Source organism: Schistocerca gregaria, chromosome 8, assembly GCF_023897955.1.
Source record: "Schistocerca gregaria isolate iqSchGreg1 chromosome 8, iqSchGreg1.2, whole genome shotgun sequence".
Classification (NCBI taxonomy): Eukaryota; Metazoa; Arthropoda; class Insecta; order Orthoptera; family Acrididae; genus Schistocerca; species Schistocerca gregaria.
In genome coordinates, this window is record NC_064927.1 from 79,066,154 (window position 1) to 79,083,926 (window position 17,773).

Below are 17,773 nucleotides of genomic sequence, written 5' to 3' on the forward strand. Positions count from 1 at the left end.
TAAGTTCTGTAATGATTGCGTGCTACATTTACATGTCATTTTCACATCAAAATCGTAATATATTGACTGCTCCCACCTTGAAAGTAAACGTCTTATAATGGAATGTACATCCACATGTACATTCCGCAGGCCACCTTACGGTGTGTGGCGGAGGGTACGTTTTGTACCGCTGTCACCCCCCCCCCCCCCTCCCCCATTTCCTGTTGCAATTGCGAATGGTTGGCGGAAAGAACAACTGCCGGTATGGCTCCGTGTGGGATCCAATCTCTCCAATTTTATCTACACGGCCTTTCTCAAGACAAGCGTACGAAGAAGCAATATATGTGTTGAGTGTTAACAATAAACGACAGCCTGTTGCAGAAAGCCTCTCTTGAGCCGCCTGCCACTTGAGTTGGTTGAACATCTCTATGACGCTTTCGTGCTTACTAAAAGAGTCTGTAACGAAACGCGCTACTATTCTCTGGATCTCCTCTATTTCCTCCCTGGTACACATCCCAAACTGACGGGCAACATTCAAGCACTGGGCGATCGGTTGTTTAGTAAGCTACTTCGTTTTGTAGGACTACATTTCCTGACGATTCTTCTGCGTGATTTCAGTCTGGCAGCTACCTTACTTGCCATTAATGTTTATGGGTTCCTTTAACAATAATTTAAAAAAAAACCGTAGTTGATACCCGTTTCACCTATGGCAGCGCCATCAAGCGGGTCAACCATAGCGCCATCTGGTTTCCCCCTTCAAGCTAGACGAGTTTCGTTCTTTTTAGTTTTTTTGTTTGACGCTTATTTCGTGAGATATTTGGCCCGGTCACTATCAATTGACCACCCTGTATACGGGTGCTCCAGAAATCTTGCGACGAACTCGGAGGAGTTGCAGAGAGCGTCTCGAGGAACAAATCGAGGCCAGGGAGCCATGTCAGGAAACAGAGCTACGCTACAGAGCATCGAAGTTATGTGCGCCGGCGTCTGCCACCAGCCCAGCCATTCGGCGGCAAACGTGACTCTGTACGCTGACGGACCGTAGGCGGAATGCCTCGCAGTGTTGTGTGTTGTTCAGTGATGGCGACTCGCTGCCACGATCGCCACTGGAGAACACGCATGTACGCAGCTGCTGCGCAGGCACGCCGTGTCTCATATGAAGGCGATGCTCTGTTACCTCGGTGGATGTCGGTTTCACACACTGGCTGCTACGCTCGACGTGTTCCTCAAGACAATCTCTACAACCTCTCAAAGTCTGTCGCAACATTTCTCGGGCACCCTGTACATTTTATACCGAGTTTCGTAACAGAAAAAATTTCCATTGTGTAACTTGTGTGAATTTCAGATAAAGACGGTCACTCCCATTAAGATTTTTGGCCACTGGGGAAACATTCCAATCTCCGCCTATGCAAAAAGAATTGCAGAAAATACATTATTTGTAGGTCTAATAAATAACACCAGAAAACAAAAGGTGAAAAAAAATAGTAATAGCAAGACGCCAAACTGCTACTTTTGTCTTCAAAGTTCACGATAGTACCGACTATGTTCCCGCTTTGACATGGCTGTACTGCCCTAGTTAGATGGTAACGGCTGTATCTACAATTCTCATTATCTGGTGTTTAACAACCAGAAACTGTACAAGCTTTTGACAGAACATCGTCGTACTAAAGCAATGAAACGGTATCTTTTCATAGCATCCAAGTTTAGAACACGGGAAGCTTCAAACACGAGAAGTCTTTAACTATCGACATGTACTTTCCAGTCATTTTATACAAGAAAACGTACCTACAACGACGCGTTTTCGACAGATCCTGAATGCTCCGGAGCTTCGAAACACGTTATATTCATACGCTGTAATATAAAAACGACCAAACATGGAGTTCAACTGCGAACAACTTAACATAATACGGTGTCTCTCACGTAAAACCAATGGCGCATCTCCCTGGTCACGTTGCTCTCTGCGAGGTAAAAATGTGGCGTAGCAGAGTCTTCCTTTCACGCTTCGCAATACAGTGGAGTGTGGTACTGTATCTAGGAAGCCTGAATTCTCGGTTCGCTAAACAAACATTGAAACAAATCGTATAAATGAGTTTTATTACAAAAAGGAAATTATAATACTCAGCTTTTGCAATTACACACGCGAGTGGCACGCAAAGGACGGCATACAAAATACTCAATTGTTCTCCTATGTGCTACATAGTACAAGCGACGTAACCAGCGCTCATGCTGCTCTCCAAGTCACGTGTTGAAGCTGCCATTGAACTGGGCCGTTAGCAGTCGATCGCGGCGCTCATGTACTCTTCACATAGGGGCCGCTGCTGCCGCGTTGTCGCCCCGGAGGGAGGTGCGGTCAGCATCAACTATCGCAGCTAGTAAGCCACCACTGATGCTGAGGTTTTTTTTCCCACGGCACGAGCCTTGGCACTTTTTTCCCTCTGCTCTTCAAATTGCCGCCCTCATTCGCTTTTGGTCCACTATCTATCACCTGATGGACCGTGTTAATCCGTAGTCTTACCCAGACGCACGGATAACATCACAGCCCAGCATCCTGTGATCCACTTACTAGGTAACTAACACGTTGACGGAGGTGACAGTAGAACTATTGGTTTGGTCACCACGTTGGTGAGGGCGTGGAGGGGCCCCATCTCTAGGGAGCGTGCGATTGGCTGACTTCTTCTCGCAGCCTTCTCTTCCCAGTCGGTCCCGACAGCCCTGCCGGCGTTTAACTTAACGCCGTAACAGGACTTCCACACTGGAATGGACAGTTCCTCCTCCACGTACGTCTCCGCGTCCCCTCGCCGGCCGGTGAACGATTAGCGCAGACTCTGCCGCTGCTAGCGCCGCGTACCACTCCCTCCGCCTATAGCCTATTAAGACCGACACCGCAGATGCTGTACCTGTGCGCCGGAAGCAATAACCGTTTCCGGTGGCATCCCGGCACACGGCTTAGGAATACCTGCCGCCCGCCACGGCTGGAGGCGACGACACCTGGACACACTCAGCCCAGCCGCCTCGAGAACCCACCCCGACACCAGCGGCAGAGGTTCTGGCCTAAGCGGTGCTGCTCATCTCATGACGTGGCGGTCTGTTTCCGTCATTTCTTCATTCTCCTATAAATACACGCCGGCTCGCTTCTTCTGTCACATCACAGTTTGTTTCCTTTTCCTAACCCCGCCGTCCTGAACACTTCGCGTGATGCGCCTCTTATCAGCCCGCCAGCTCACAAATAAACAACACACCTCGGCCAGTCACCGGTGAATCGATTATTTTCGTACGACACTTTTCAAAGCGACTAGCTGACCCTTAGGCACAGCACCCTTTTCTTTCCGGTTCCGTATTAAGCCGTGAAGCACGATTTTTAATTGAGGAGCTAGTAGACACTGAAAAGCTTCAAACGTAGCTGACCCATGAAATAAGATTGGCCACGGTACACAACACGTTCTTCCACCGATGCCACGGTACCGTTAGACTCGTCCGCAGTCTCCAGTTATCAACGTGACGTCAAGAGTAAGGCATTTTCACGAGGCAGACATCGAGCCTTTCTCAGACCTTTACGTTTTATACCGAGGTTGAACGGTCGTTTATTCAATGTTTCGAACATATTGTCCGCAGCTCGTGGTCTAGTGGCTACCGTTGCTGCCTCTGGATCACGGAGTCCCGGATTCGATTCCTTGTCGGGTTGGGGATTTTCTCCTCCAGGGGACTGGCTGTTTGTGTTGTCCTCATGAAACTGGCCAGACTGGACTCTCTAAAAGTTGGAAATTATTACGGGCGCTGATAAACGCACAGTTGAGCACCCCACAAACGAAACATCGTATGATTATCATCAGCATCACCACCATCATCGAACATGCTTTATTCAAACTATGTGTTGGGAAATAACACTCAATGACAACTACCAATCAGAAGCCAAACTTCAGTACAACAGCGACTGAAAAAACTTAAGATTAAAGTTAAATGCATATTGCAAATTCAGCTTTACTCGTAATTCAAATTTCTATTCATGATAAAATTACTACAGTAATTATAATTTTGTATGAGGCACTAATTTGATGTCAACACCACACAGAAAATCACTGACGCAGAAAAAATGTAACATCTGTATTTTTTTCAGGACTCAGTCCCATTGTCAACTGAGAAAGTTCACCACGTATTTCACTTTAACTTCCTATGTGGCTGGATAATCCCAACAATAAATGGTATCACGGTTCTCTGACACTGGAGCGCTGTGTTCCTCACCAGTGGCCACTAGTTTATCGTAGTGGTCATCGTCCACAGAATGAATGAATATACTTCTGGAGGGACATGACATCTGCCGTCTTTCCCCTGCTAATTGGACGAATACTTGTCTACAGGGCATCCTCGTTTACATTTACAAACTCACCAAAAAGCATAAAAAAATCTTCGCAAAAAGTGGTCTTGTACTGTAGACTGAACGAATTCATCGTATGTCAAGCCAATTTACTGGTAAGCCACCGACTGTCTTCTTGCAGTTTGTTATGGCGCCTTCAATAGTCTCCGTAGTCAATCATTACGATTCATTTCAGATGCTACAAAGCGATCCCTTGTTTCTCAGTAACGAGTTACATAATACCAGTCTTCTGGTGAGAAGCCGTTTCGTGTCTGTCTCGCTTTAGATTCAGTTACACCGAAGGCGGAATCCTTTGCCGGATAGCTGTCTCGAGACGTTAAAAGTTTTAAATCCGTAATATCCACTCTCTGAACTTTTAGGAGCGTCATCTGCATGAATCAGAGTAAATCAGAATATGCTTGTGGCCTGTTGCGTTGTTTGTGGCATGCTGCTATTTCTTGTGACCTCTGAGAACCTTCTGCTTCTGGCCATACGAACGTAAACCCTTTGCTGTCACTGAAATCATGACAACCAATGTTGTATACGAACAAGTGTTGTTTACAATACGCATTTCATATTAGCTTTGCCAAATGGAAATCGGAAATTAAAGACGAAGAATCAAAAGCTGTGAAAATACAAATACGAAAATTGTAGTAGTCACTTTGGCCTCCAAAATCTGTAACAGAATGTTCAGTTGCCGCGTAAAGAATTAAAACTTACTAGTGCTAGAATTAATGAACGTATACATGTTTGTGAGGTTTTGTAATCAAAAGTCAAATATTGCAAAAAAAAGTTAGTAGGTTTGGTCTCTCATTGACATAGTGTCAACATTTTACTGTCTTATACTAAAGATATTTATCTAGAATGTGTCTGATACCTCACAACTGGAGTTGAGATAATTTCAAGGAAAACCACATGCAAGATGGACCCACATACTGCCTCATTTGTTGTTTCATGGAATACACCTTATTGCTTAACAACGATATTATAATCACAATTTTAAAAAAAACTTGTTAGAAGAACACCACCACTCAAAGTCGTCTAAGACTTAAACGGCTTAATTCATTAATAACAAACTTTAGCAATTTATATCATTAAGGGAAGGGCTTAAAATCAGGAGTATACAGTTTCCAAATACAAGAAGGAAGTTATACCAACTAGGCATGGCTGCAAGCGCGTCCGTTACACAATTTTATCAGTAAACTTCATTACAATGACAGCAGCTAACTGTACTAACAGTTTCCATGCATGGGTAACACCTTACACACGTGCATAAAGCCCATCCAAAATACAGAAAAGGTAACGAAGTCACACTACTGATTGTGGCTGTTGCAAACAATGCATAATCCTTAGCAAAAATCTCTTAAGCAATAAAATACACACCCTCCAAAATACAGGTAAAGCTGCGAAGACATATAATTTAAATGCGACTCACAACTGGTACACACTAACGCAAACGTTGACAATGATCGTTCCAACAAGGAACAAGCAGGTTCAAATGGCTCTGAGCACTATTGGACCTAACATCTGACGTCATCAATCCCCTAGACTTAGAACTACGTGAACCTAACTAACCTAAGGACATCACACACATCAATCCCCGAGGCAGGATTCGAACCTGCGACCGTAGCAGCAGCGCAACAAGCAGGCAACGAGTGGAGTTAGCTAATCAATGTGGATCAAAGGGAAGGTTCAACGGTTCATATTGATAAATAAAGGGGCTTAAACATGTTCCAGAGTGGCGATAATGGTGCAAGGTTTAAGCGCGTGGTTAAAGAGCATGTATAGCGGGAAGGAACTTCGGTCTTGCAGAACACGCTTTAAACCTAATGAGCATACTGAATTCACCAAATAGGACGGAATAATTATCCACGATTAATCGGCGACACTCCGCCGTGGCACGCATCAAACGATCACCTTCACTTAACTTGAGCCACAACGGCCACCACGGCGTGGCTGGTAGAGGCACCATTGAACGCGGAATGGCACCTGGAGCTAGAAGCATGGGAAATCGGACTTCGGAAACAGGCAATTCAGTATTTCGAGATCCACGGACAACGCAGTGGCTGACGGATTTCCGAGAGCAGTAGCAGTCGCGTAGAATTGTCAGTGCTAATAGACAAGCAACACTGCGTGAAATAACTGCGGAAATCAATGTGGGACGTACGATGGACGTACCCGTTAGGAGATCACCGACACGAGAGCCTTTTCTAACAGCACCGCATTGCATGCAGCGCCTCTCCTGGGCTCGCGACCGTATCGGTTAGATCCTGGAAGACTGGAAAACCGTGGCCTGGTCAGTCGAGTTCCGGTTTCAGTTGCTAAGAGTTGATGGTAGGGTTCGAGTGTGGCGCAGTGCCCACGAAGCCGTGCAGCCAAGTTGTGTACAAGGCACTGTGCAAGCGGGCGGTGGTTCCATTGTGGCGTGGGCAGAGTTTACATGGAACGGGCTGAGTAGTCTGGTCCAATTGAAACGATCACTGACTGCCAATGGTTATATTCGGCTACTCGCATACCATTTGCAGCCATGGACTTCATCTTCTGAAATGGATGAAAACGCGCCGTGTCACCGGGACAGAATTGTTTGTGATTGGTTTGAAGCACATCCTAGACAGTTCGAGAGCATGATTTGGCCACGGAAATCGGCCGACATTAATCCCACCCAACGATTATGGGACATAATCGAGAGGCCAGTTCGTGCACACAATCCTGCACAGGCAACACCGCCGCAATTATGGACGGCTATAGCGGCAACATGGCTCAATATTTGTGCAGGGGACTTTCAACAACTTGTGGAATCCGTGCCACGTGACGTTGTTGCACAGCGCCGGGCAGAAGGGGGTCCGATGCGATGTTAGGAAGTCCGCCACAGCTCTTGTCACCTAGTGTAAACAGCAAGTCATCACTAGAAGTAGGGGACTGTTAATAAGCCACGTCCTGAGACACTGACCAATCGTCACTTTGGAAGGGGGGGGGGGGATGCTGGGGGTAAAAACTGTAGTGAGAGATCGTGGTTTGGCTACAGTACGCAATTCAAATGGGAGAAGGAAGGGAGAAAGTTAGGATTTAATGTCACGTAGACACCGAGGTCATTAGAGACGCAGCATCGGGAAGGAGGACGGGTAAACAAAGTGGCCGTGCCCTTCCAAAGAAACAGTGGCGGCATTTGCCCGGAGCGATTCAGGGAAACCCCGGTAAGACTCAGTCTGGATGGCCGAACAATGATCTCAATCGCCGTCCTCCCGAATGCGAGTCTGGTGTGGCGACCACTGCTCTGCCGTTCAAGTGGTAGTCGCTTGCTGTAGTTGTGTAAAAACGTAGAGGCTTGCACGCGACAGACTGGCGAGGAGAGTTGCACGAAAGCAGTCTTCGAGCTCAGCACCACGATAAAAGTCACTCAGTTGAATGTAAGTACTGAGCTTCTCCTCATACTGGATCGCCTCAAACGCAACAACTGCAATAGCGCTACCGCACTGTCCGATAAACTGGAGTTTACTCGGGAGAACTCCTTTCTTTAACTTGTTTCTTTCTGGAAACAATAATGTGGTTTAGAAGTGTAAGTCAACACTCACATTATAAAATTACGAGGTGCTTTCAAGTTATAACACTTAATTTATCTATGTTTTTCAGGAGGGAAACGATAGAAACGTGCGGTTTCTTTTAAAATAGTTGGGCACTCGTGAAAGTGTGAGGCAGATGAGAGCACTGGACGGGACCCAAGAAATCCGGTACGGGACGGTGACACTGATAACTGTGTTCGACATTTAAAAAAGGCGACGTGCTCATTAAAGAACAGCGTGTAATCATTCTTCCACCAGTTCACTGTTACTTGTGTGAGACATATGTGTCACACGGATGTGTCTAATGTGTGTTCGTGAGCCCGACAGTTCAAAGAAGACGGAACGGCGTGTGCCAACAAAACCGAGACAATCTATGCCTCTCACCAGCCGGTGTGACGGTATGTTCCAACTGTTTGGGAGGATAGCTCAATGAGTGCGGAACACGTCGGCTGTAAAGTTGTCATTTCCGTGGGAAATGTGCACACGATCCTGCACGAAGACCTGAAAATGCGAAAAGTGTAGGCCAGGTGTGTGTGCCACGAATGCTGACGGGCGACCACGAGGCTGCGCGCGTGGCACGTTGCCAGGCAACGTGGACGCGTGGCGGCGGCAGCAACGGAACTTGCTGCTCATCGACTGTGGCAGTGGATGAGCCACGGTTGCCACTTCTCAGTCCTGAAAAGAAGCGCCAGTCATTTCAGTGGAAGAACGCCCACATTCAGCGCCGCCAAATCATTGCGGGCAAGCGCCAGTGCTGATGAATGGTGGTGGTCGCGTTCTGGGACAGAGGTGGCGTAATCTTCACTGACTGTAATCCGAGGGGCCGTAGGGTGACAGGTGCACCCTACAAAGATTTTTTAAGAAAAATCTCATTCCAGCATTGGGCTGAAAGGCTGATCATACGCTCTTACGCTACGAAAACGCACCAGCGCATCGGCAGAAGGCGACGCTGCAGTTTCTTGGCGAAAACAACTTTGAAGTGGCTTCTCGTGTCCCCTACTTACCGTATGCTGATCCTGGCGACGTTTGGCAGTTTCCAGCGATGAAAGACATTCTCACTGGTCGCAAATTCACTAGCTATGACGCTATTGCATCACCGATTGACCAGCGCTCGAACCAGACTGCTAAAGATGCGCTTGCATCTGCCTTGCAATCATGGCGTCGAAGTTGTGAACAGTTTGTCCGGCTACAGGGCGATCACGCCGAGAAGTGACAAGTTTCACCGTTTTCCGTGTGATTAGTTTGTGAGAAAAGGAACCGGGGCTGTTACGACTTGAACGCACCTCGTAAGTGGGCTCTTGTGATTAGAAATCATCTGTCAATTTATTACAATCTAATGCGAACCAAAAGATTTTAATGGGACCTCTCTAAAAGGCAGGCGACAAATGGTTTAAATGTAGGCATCAAATATGTCAAATTTTACAAGTGCATCCTTCATCGTCAACAGTGTCTTCTGTGGTTAGTTAAAAGAGTCTACAGTATACAATTATTTTATACATGTATAAATTTACAAACTCCATTGCTCCTAAGGTCAGAGGTTTACGTCGATTTCCTCGAAGAAACGTGCTAATATATTGTTAATTCGATATTTTTCTGACTCATTATGGTTTACACGTTCGTGAGCAGGGGAACCGGTATTTTCACTACGTTTTCCGCAATTTATTTAGTAATTACATATAGTAAGTAAATACGTAAGTAGGTAAATGAAGAGCCGACCACTCCGATAATATTTAGGTGCGCCAGAAAACATGCGTGCCGCAACTTCATTCGCATAACTTATGGCAAACGTTTCCTCTAAAATTTTTTGCGCCTGTACTCTGGTTTTGTCGTCAATGTGTACTCGTCTGAAGCGTACATGCCTCTTTTTTCTGCTACGATGATTGCCTCTGGTGTTCCGCCGGCCGTTGTGGCCGAGCGGTTCTAGGCGCTACAGTCTGGAACCGCGCGACCGCTACGGTCGCAGCCTCGTATCCTGCCTCGGGCAGGGATGTGTGTGACGTCCTTAGGTTAGTTAGGTTTACGTAGTTCTACGTTCTAGAGGGCTCATGACCTCAGATGTTAAGCCCCATAGTGCTCAGAGCCATTTGAACCATTTTTGAACCTCTGGTGTTCCCATTTGTGGCACACCCCTTTCTGCTGAGATACGGAGAGGGTAGAAATACGAAAACTGTAGAAACAGCTGTCTCCCTTCTTTGAGACAGGCATTTCCAAGGACGTACAGCACTTCTTTCGGTCGAACGGCTGGGCGCCTGCTTTAACCACACGAAATTTTCATTATAAATTCCACCACGCCATACACAGAGCTGCTATCAGCTGTCTATTTTTGATTCTCTAAGCATTTTCACTGCAGTTAACAATTAATGTATTGCTCCACACATGGTTCCTAACATACTTGTTTCTTCAGTCGCTGTTACTTGTGTAGAAAAACTCTACTTAACTTGTGCTGACGATGTTTCCCCTGTCTGAAAAACACGGAAGTAGTACAGGCAACCGACGCACGTATCTGCTAAAAGGCTGCTTTGTACCGCAGCGTGGGGTTGCGACCGAGCCCTACAGGCAGACGTTGCGTCATTGCCGCGGGCAGCTGTCATCCTATCGGGGGCAAATCACGAGCTTTTGGGAGGTTTCCCACATCCGGTTAAGCACAGACGGTCTGGCCGAGCCGCTTAAACACAATAACAACACCTCTGGAGATAATACTGTCAGTTCCACTGTAAGCTAAGATTGATGGCACGAAAATTATGAAATGAGAGAAGAAGGAAGTGGAGCAGAAAGAAAAAGAAGTTTAGTTTTTCTCCCCCTCGTCTGTCCTCTTAAATTTCACACTAACGTTCCTGTTTTCGTGCCTACATTCGCATAACCCTTCCATGTGCGAGTATGAAGACCGACCTGTGAACAACAAGACTGTCAGCTTACCTGCGTGATGGCTCAGCAGCCGGCTGTGACGTCGACACGGGCTTCCTCACAAGTCACTCGCATGCAGTGCAGCAACGCGTGGCTCTTACCTGAAACAACACAAAAGGTGTTTTAGCATGAATCTAGAGTAGATGATTTCTTGTAAAATGAAAGCAGCGAAGAAACCTGTAACAGATAAATATTTTGCAGCCATCATGCTCGAGTGTTCATTGTTACAAAAGAGAGGCTTCGGTTTAAGGCAGAGTTTCAAATTAAAACTTTCCATCAGGATATTCTATATTGCTGCACGCTACTTTACTAGTAACAACTGCCACAACTACTAAATATATTCTAAGCAGAGAGTGTAGGAAGTTTCAAACAAGCAACCAGATCTATGTTTTTAACTGCAGTGCATAGTTCTTGTTTATCATTGAGAACATTATCGCCCCAGTATTTGAAACAACACATTTCGCAGCTTTTAGTTAAATTCGACATATATGCACTGAAAGTAAGAGCACATTTCTATGACGAAGGATTACATCAATAAAAACAAAAAGAAGAAACCTTGAAGAATAATTTGGACGATAACAAACGGCGCTATTACTTTAAAAACAAAAATAAAATTACAATTTCAACGACTACAGAAGTCACCCACTCAGTGCTTCGGTTTTCATCACTACGATATAATTCACATGATTCAAAAAATATATAGAGACTACAGTTTCTGGTTATAACGGCATACGGTACTGAGACAGTCGTAGTTGGAAAATAAATTTTATTTTACCCATCCATTCACATGTTAAGGTCAATGGAGAAACGATATATAACTTCATTCTCTAAAATATAATGTGGGCAATAAGTGTGTGTGAAAAACGTGTGCCAGGCCGGAGTGGCCGTGTGGTTCTAGGCGCTACAGTCTGGAACCGAGCGACCGCTACGGTCGCAGGTTCGAATCCTGCCTCGGGCATGGATGTGTGTGTTGTCCTTAGGTTAGTTAGGTTTAATTAGTTCTAAGTTCTAGCCGACTGATGACCTCAGAAGTTAAGTCGCACACTGCTCAGAGCCATTTGAACCACTTTGAAAAACGCGTTTGTTGCGATAATAACAAACAACTAAAAATACAAATTTATTCTCAACACATACATTTAGAGTTCCATCACCGTACAGACGATACTCAAAGTGGTTTTCATGCTATTCTAACCAAACATTGCACCTTTTCAACAGTGATTTAAAAATGTTGTCGCAAATCTACTGTAGGTTTTCAAATTATGCTAGTATTCGCTACTTCAAATGCTCGACACCGTAAATTTTGATGGAAGAAACGTAATTTTTTTAGTATACCCCAGACTGAAACGTTCATGGGTGTGATATATGGGTATCGTGGATCCCATTCAGTCAATCGATCCGCCCAAGTTTTCATTAACCAGCTGCAGATGTTCAAAATGTGGACTATTTTTCAGTTCTACGAACAGCTTCTGCAAGCAAACCCCGGGTAATTTATAGAAATGACAGTATCGTTACAAAAAATAATACCCAATTAGCCCACCGATGAAAATCACTGGCCCATACAGTCAAGCGAGAAGAGTTTATCTCCGTCGCCACACAAGGATTTGTAGAATCCCAGGAGACTCAGGAGACTCTTCGCTCTGCCATTCACCTTGAAGTATGGTTTTGTAAAATTTTTATATACAGGCTACAAAAAGTAGTGTACGACTCAAAGAATTCCATGCGTTTTTCCGGTTTAATTTAGCCCTCGAATTGATGGAGACCTATATGATCCCAATTCCATCTTTTTCTGAATCCCGCGTAGGCTCTCCCTACTATTCAATACTACTTGAAAGCTTTTCGTTGATATTTAGTCGACGATTGCACAAAACATTGCGTGACAACATCAAGACCCTCTTTTGAAGTAACACATTTTGGCCAACATGAACAAGGGAGCAGCACTCTTTAAATCTTAAATTTAATCTGCTAACAGCTTGTCGAGATGGCTGAGATGCTGGATGTTTGCGTAAGTGTCAAAAACATCACTATACTTATGGTCATTTTCCCACAATGTTTCAAAACAAATACACGTTGTTTTCTTCGTCGTTTCACCTATGATGACGAACAACATAACCGCGGCCTTCTATTGTCAACTGACTTTTGGGTACCACGCACCTGTCAAGGTTACAAGTAACTACCACCACCGCTAGACAACATGGAGCCTAAGGTTTGCTATGGACAACTGACTTATGGACAAACGCGTATTAAGAACGATCCATATATGTTAAAAAATGCACGAGCGCGCGCGCGCTGTTGTGTGTGTGTGTGTGTGTGTGTGTGTGTGTGTGTGTGTGTGTGTGCGTTCAATCTGTCTACCTATTCCACTGGGCGGATCTCAACAAAAATTGGTACGGATGTCCCTTACTGTCAGGCAATAGTCACTGAGGTGGTAATGACAACTGACATGTCATAGTTGTGGAGATATGACGTCATAAACAATGAGATCCGTCGAAAGCTGCCGTTTCATGCAGGACGTTTAAATGTATTACTTCTCTGCTACTAAGTGTATTCGCTATACCGCTGTCGGGTATGGCTGCTACTTAACACTTGTACATTATGCATATTTCTTTACACGACTGTTTCATAATTTCAAAGGTGTTTTCGCAAATACATGGAAATTAAAATTTTTTTCTTTGATTTCCAATAAAAAAACTTGGCAAAATGAATATCCTAGGAATGCCGGGATTGTCAGCTAGTCTGGAACATTCTTTACTGCTCCATGACGATTCTGAAAGAGCATTTCTACGGCACCAAACGCCAGCGGGGTGCCAGGCTACGGAACGTTGTAACTGGTCTTTCGGCATATTAAAAGCAAAGACGCCAACACTAATAATGCGAAAGAAACGGCACTGTTATAATGTACGAGGAAGGCGGGAAAACAATGCAGCATTATAGTTTGGAAGACTTGTGATGAAGCAAGGCAGAAGACACAGACAGCATTCCTAAAGTAATTTGGGAATAACCAGCCAGACAGAATCTATGAGACTGGAGACATACCATCGTACTGTCAGAAGGATACCATTAACACAATTCCCAAGACAACTGCAAAAACTATGGCAAAATAAGGTAACAGTTCACGTGTCCAAGTTTCTGACAAAAGTAATATGCAGAAGAACGACAACGATCAGTTTCTGGGAAAGCAAAAGCAGCAGAGAGGCAATGCTGACGTAGCGTTCGGTAGTGAAAGCGGGATTTAAGGAAATTCAAGACACCATCATATGTTTTGTTGAAAGAAAAGCCCAGGAAAAGAATGCAGATTCTCTCTGTTTATCCTAGCTGAAGGCACTTGGAAATCCGACTTCTTTTTGAATTTAGGCAGCAGCGTCGTTGTAAGGAGCCATCCCTAGCTATTCAGCTCTGCAGAACTCTCCCCAAGCCTCCATCAAGAGTTTCAAACATCGTTGAACTGTCTCCGTGTGAACTGGGAATTTCTCGATTATCATATCCCAGCTAGGAGGAACTGAGCCATAATGAATTCATCATTTAACGTCAACATTCACTGACTTCCCTCAACTGGGGACAAGATAAATCACAGTCTATCTATTTAATCCTTTCTAAGTGCTTCTGACAGTTTTCTTCTCTTGATCTGTTTTGCATTCAACATTCGTGAAAGACCGAGCTCTTTAATGTGATTTTTTTTTTATCTTGCATCATGGCCACATTCAACATACAATGTTCCGGAAAGGTAAAAATTGCTTTCGATCCTTGGGTCAATAATAACATGTAAACATTCTGACAGATGTCATGTTTTAACACTGCACCACAGTGGCGTTTATGACTTCAAATTAGACACAATTATTTCATGAAGCTAGGCTGTGGGATTTTTTTTCAGTAACGTAGAATCTGATATACGTGTTTTGTGTTGTCAACCACCTGGAGCGTGACGAGGGACAGATAATCACGTACTGCCAAATCCTATCAACACTTTATCGATTTTACTGCCATGTATACGCCGCGTAGATATCGTTGATCCTTGTTTTGTTTATTTCTGTTTCTTTTGGGGATCTAACAATCAATGCAATTGAAGCCACACACAGGATATTTCTGGCAGTCACATAGGTTTTCACCGATTGTCCCTCTCAAAGCTTCAGGAACTGATGATCTTTTCCACGGTTTAGCGAATGAAACGGATGAAGAAATGATACCTCATCAAAATTGAGAGAGCAAACCGCCAATTTTAGTAGTTTCCGTAACTGTGTTTCGATTGGGCGAATCAGGTCGGTTTTCCCAACCTGTATTGATTGCCTTGCCGTCACATCCTATTACAACTAATTTCTCAAGAGAAATGCAACGAGTAGTCAGATAAGAAATAATGTGAGAACTCGACAATAAATGACAGTTTTGAAGAGGAACGGGAAGAGTGATTAAAACGCACATCAGACGCTAGGCACAAACACCTTCTGACAGAACAATGGCGCAGAGCGACGGGGTGATGGGAAAGGAAAGGAGGGGGTGGGGAGAGGGATCACTACCTGTATGATGAGCTACGCATTAAGCACGTGTGCGCTGTCCCGCTTAGGATTTTTCCGCCATTTCGTTAAAGTTGACAGCTGTTGAGCGACTGGATGGACTATGTAATAAAAAATGGTTCACATGGCTCTCAGCACTGTGGCACTTAACTTTTGAGGTCGTCAGTCCCATAGAATTTAGAACTAATTAAATCTAACTAACCTAAGGATATCACACACATCAACGCCCGTGCTACGATTCGAACATGCGACCGTAGCGGTCGCGCGGTTCCAGACTGAAGCGCCTAGAACCGCTCTGCCACAACTGCCGGCCGAAGGCCTATATCGATTTAAATGAGTATTCTTTCTAATTTTTACGTGGTTCGACTAATAATCGACTAGAGGTTTTACATTTGCAGAGCGGCAAATACATACTTTATCTTAAAAGGAAAAAAAGTGTTTCTTACGAATTTTCGCAAAAGCATGTGCCACCTCTCACGCGAGCGGCTTTCTCGTCTCACTCGACAACTCGAGGTGAGCCTTGTGCAGCGCTACTGCTCGCTGTTGTACCGAGTCTTGTGGGTCGCGAATGGATTTTTTCTTTCACCAATTTGGCACTTAAACGGGGATTGTGATGGTATGAGGAATCATTCTTTCTACGAAAAAATCAAAATAGACACTGAGATGTGTCAAGGGATAGCGATATCCACACATACAGATGGCGGTAGTATCGCTTACACGAGGTGTAAAATGGCAGTTCATTGGCGGAGCTATCATTTATACTCGGGTGATCCGCGTGAAAGGGTTTCCGACGATCGCTGTTTGTACCAGTTTCTTTGGTGCTCCAGTGTATTAATGTGTGAACACGGAAATCTAAGTACCAATTTTTAATGTTAATTATACAGTGAGGATAAACTTAAATAATTCGAAAGGTACTTTGCCACAGACGTGAATAAAAAAGTTATGTTTGTACGTATCCGTTAAGAGTGGTAAAAAGGAAGTGGATTCTTTCATATTCGTAACTCTTATGATACATTTTCTATAACGAATTGAAATATCTCCAATACGTGAACATGGAAAATTGAAGTTCTATCAAAATCTGCTCTGCGTACCGTTGAGGTGCCAAGATAGAAATGAGACACGAAAGTTCTTGTGAAATGTTGCACCTGGTTCATTTGCAGTAACACGCGCTTACCGGGTAGCTACAATAACACAAGTGTTAACGTCGTTGAAGCTATCAGCTGCGCAAAACGAAAATTGGCAGCGAAGCAACCGAGGGCAAAGCACGCTGTTTATCAGCGGCGGTTTTCCACTCACTTTCGTCTGAGATTAAACAGAACCAACTTTACGTTCGTTTGCGGCCCTCACAAGACTCTGAAGTATATCTAATTTTCAGTGTCTTCATTTTCAGAAGCTACGACTACAAAATGGTTCAAATGATTCTGAGCACTATGGGACTTAACATCTGTGGTCATCAGTCCCCTAGAACTTAGAACTACTTAAACCTAACTAACCTAAGGACATCACACACAGCCATGCCCGAGGCAGGATTCGAACCTGCGACCGTAGCACGCTATGACTTCCTTTATTATAAGGAAACTGAATTTGTTTCAGGCTATGCCTCGGAGAAGAACACTAATGGGTCGGACAGCAAGAAGGAGAGTTAAAGAGGTTCAACTTTCGTGTGCACAAAGTAACAGGAGTAAGGTGTACGTTCATAAAGTTACTTCTGTTGTTGTTTTGAAAGATAAATTTAAATGTGCACTGAATGTAATTACAAATAATTTTGTGGATTATAATTGCGTTTTGAGGAATTCACATCGTAGCTTTTGTAATGCAAATCGTTTCGCATTTAAAGTTACTTTACACGATACAGCGGCATTCACAATGTATTGTCATCAGGAAAAAGTTAATTTGCCGCCGTTAACGAAAAAATTTTTAAACGCGCTGTATCAAAGATTGGCTTCAAGTGATTGAAAAATTGAAGATAAATCAAAGAACTATTTCAACAATACTGGTAGTTATAACGCAGCATTTGCTATAGGTCAGTTCTGAGGCTAAAATTTCAGATATAGTTTAAGACGCATGACAATTTTTAGATCCGATCCATTGATTCATTTTGTCGAATTTCGACAGTAGACAATACTCGCATTACAAAATGCACCAAATGTGAAGAGTCCAGCCATCACATTTTTGACGCAAACTTTTCGAAGCATTCGCTGGGTTTTACTGAATATCGAAGTAACAGAACAACAATGGGTAATAGCAAAAAGAAAACCAGTTGACTATCAGACTGTGATGTCATACTATACTATGGAAAAAAATCAATCTTTTTTACCGAATAGTTTTAAGGCGTCTCTCCGTTTAATTATTATTTTTTTTACTGTAAAGTGAGTTCTGAAAACTGTTAATTGTTGTTGGAGACAATCTTTAAAAATCGTAATGTAATAACTTCTGTCTATTAGTGTTTTACCACAACAATGCAGCTCATAATTAAT

General features: G+C 44.1%; 1 protein-coding gene across 5 annotated transcripts in view; it reads right to left on the bottom strand.

Annotated features, from left to right (window-relative positions):
* LOC126284041 (bifunctional heparan sulfate N-deacetylase/N-sulfotransferase) overlaps window positions 1-17,773 on the bottom strand; it is a 1,095,215-nt gene that overhangs the window by 504,299 nt on the left and 573,143 nt on the right. Inside the window, exon 2 of one of the 5 annotated variants that reach the window (XM_049982615.1) lies at window positions 10,804-10,892. The exons of the other annotated variants lie outside the window; for them this stretch is intronic. The gene's annotated coding sequence lies outside the window, so the exon portion shown is untranslated. The remainder of the gene's footprint in view (window positions 1-10,803; window positions 10,893-17,773) is intronic. 5 annotated transcript variants of the gene reach the window in all.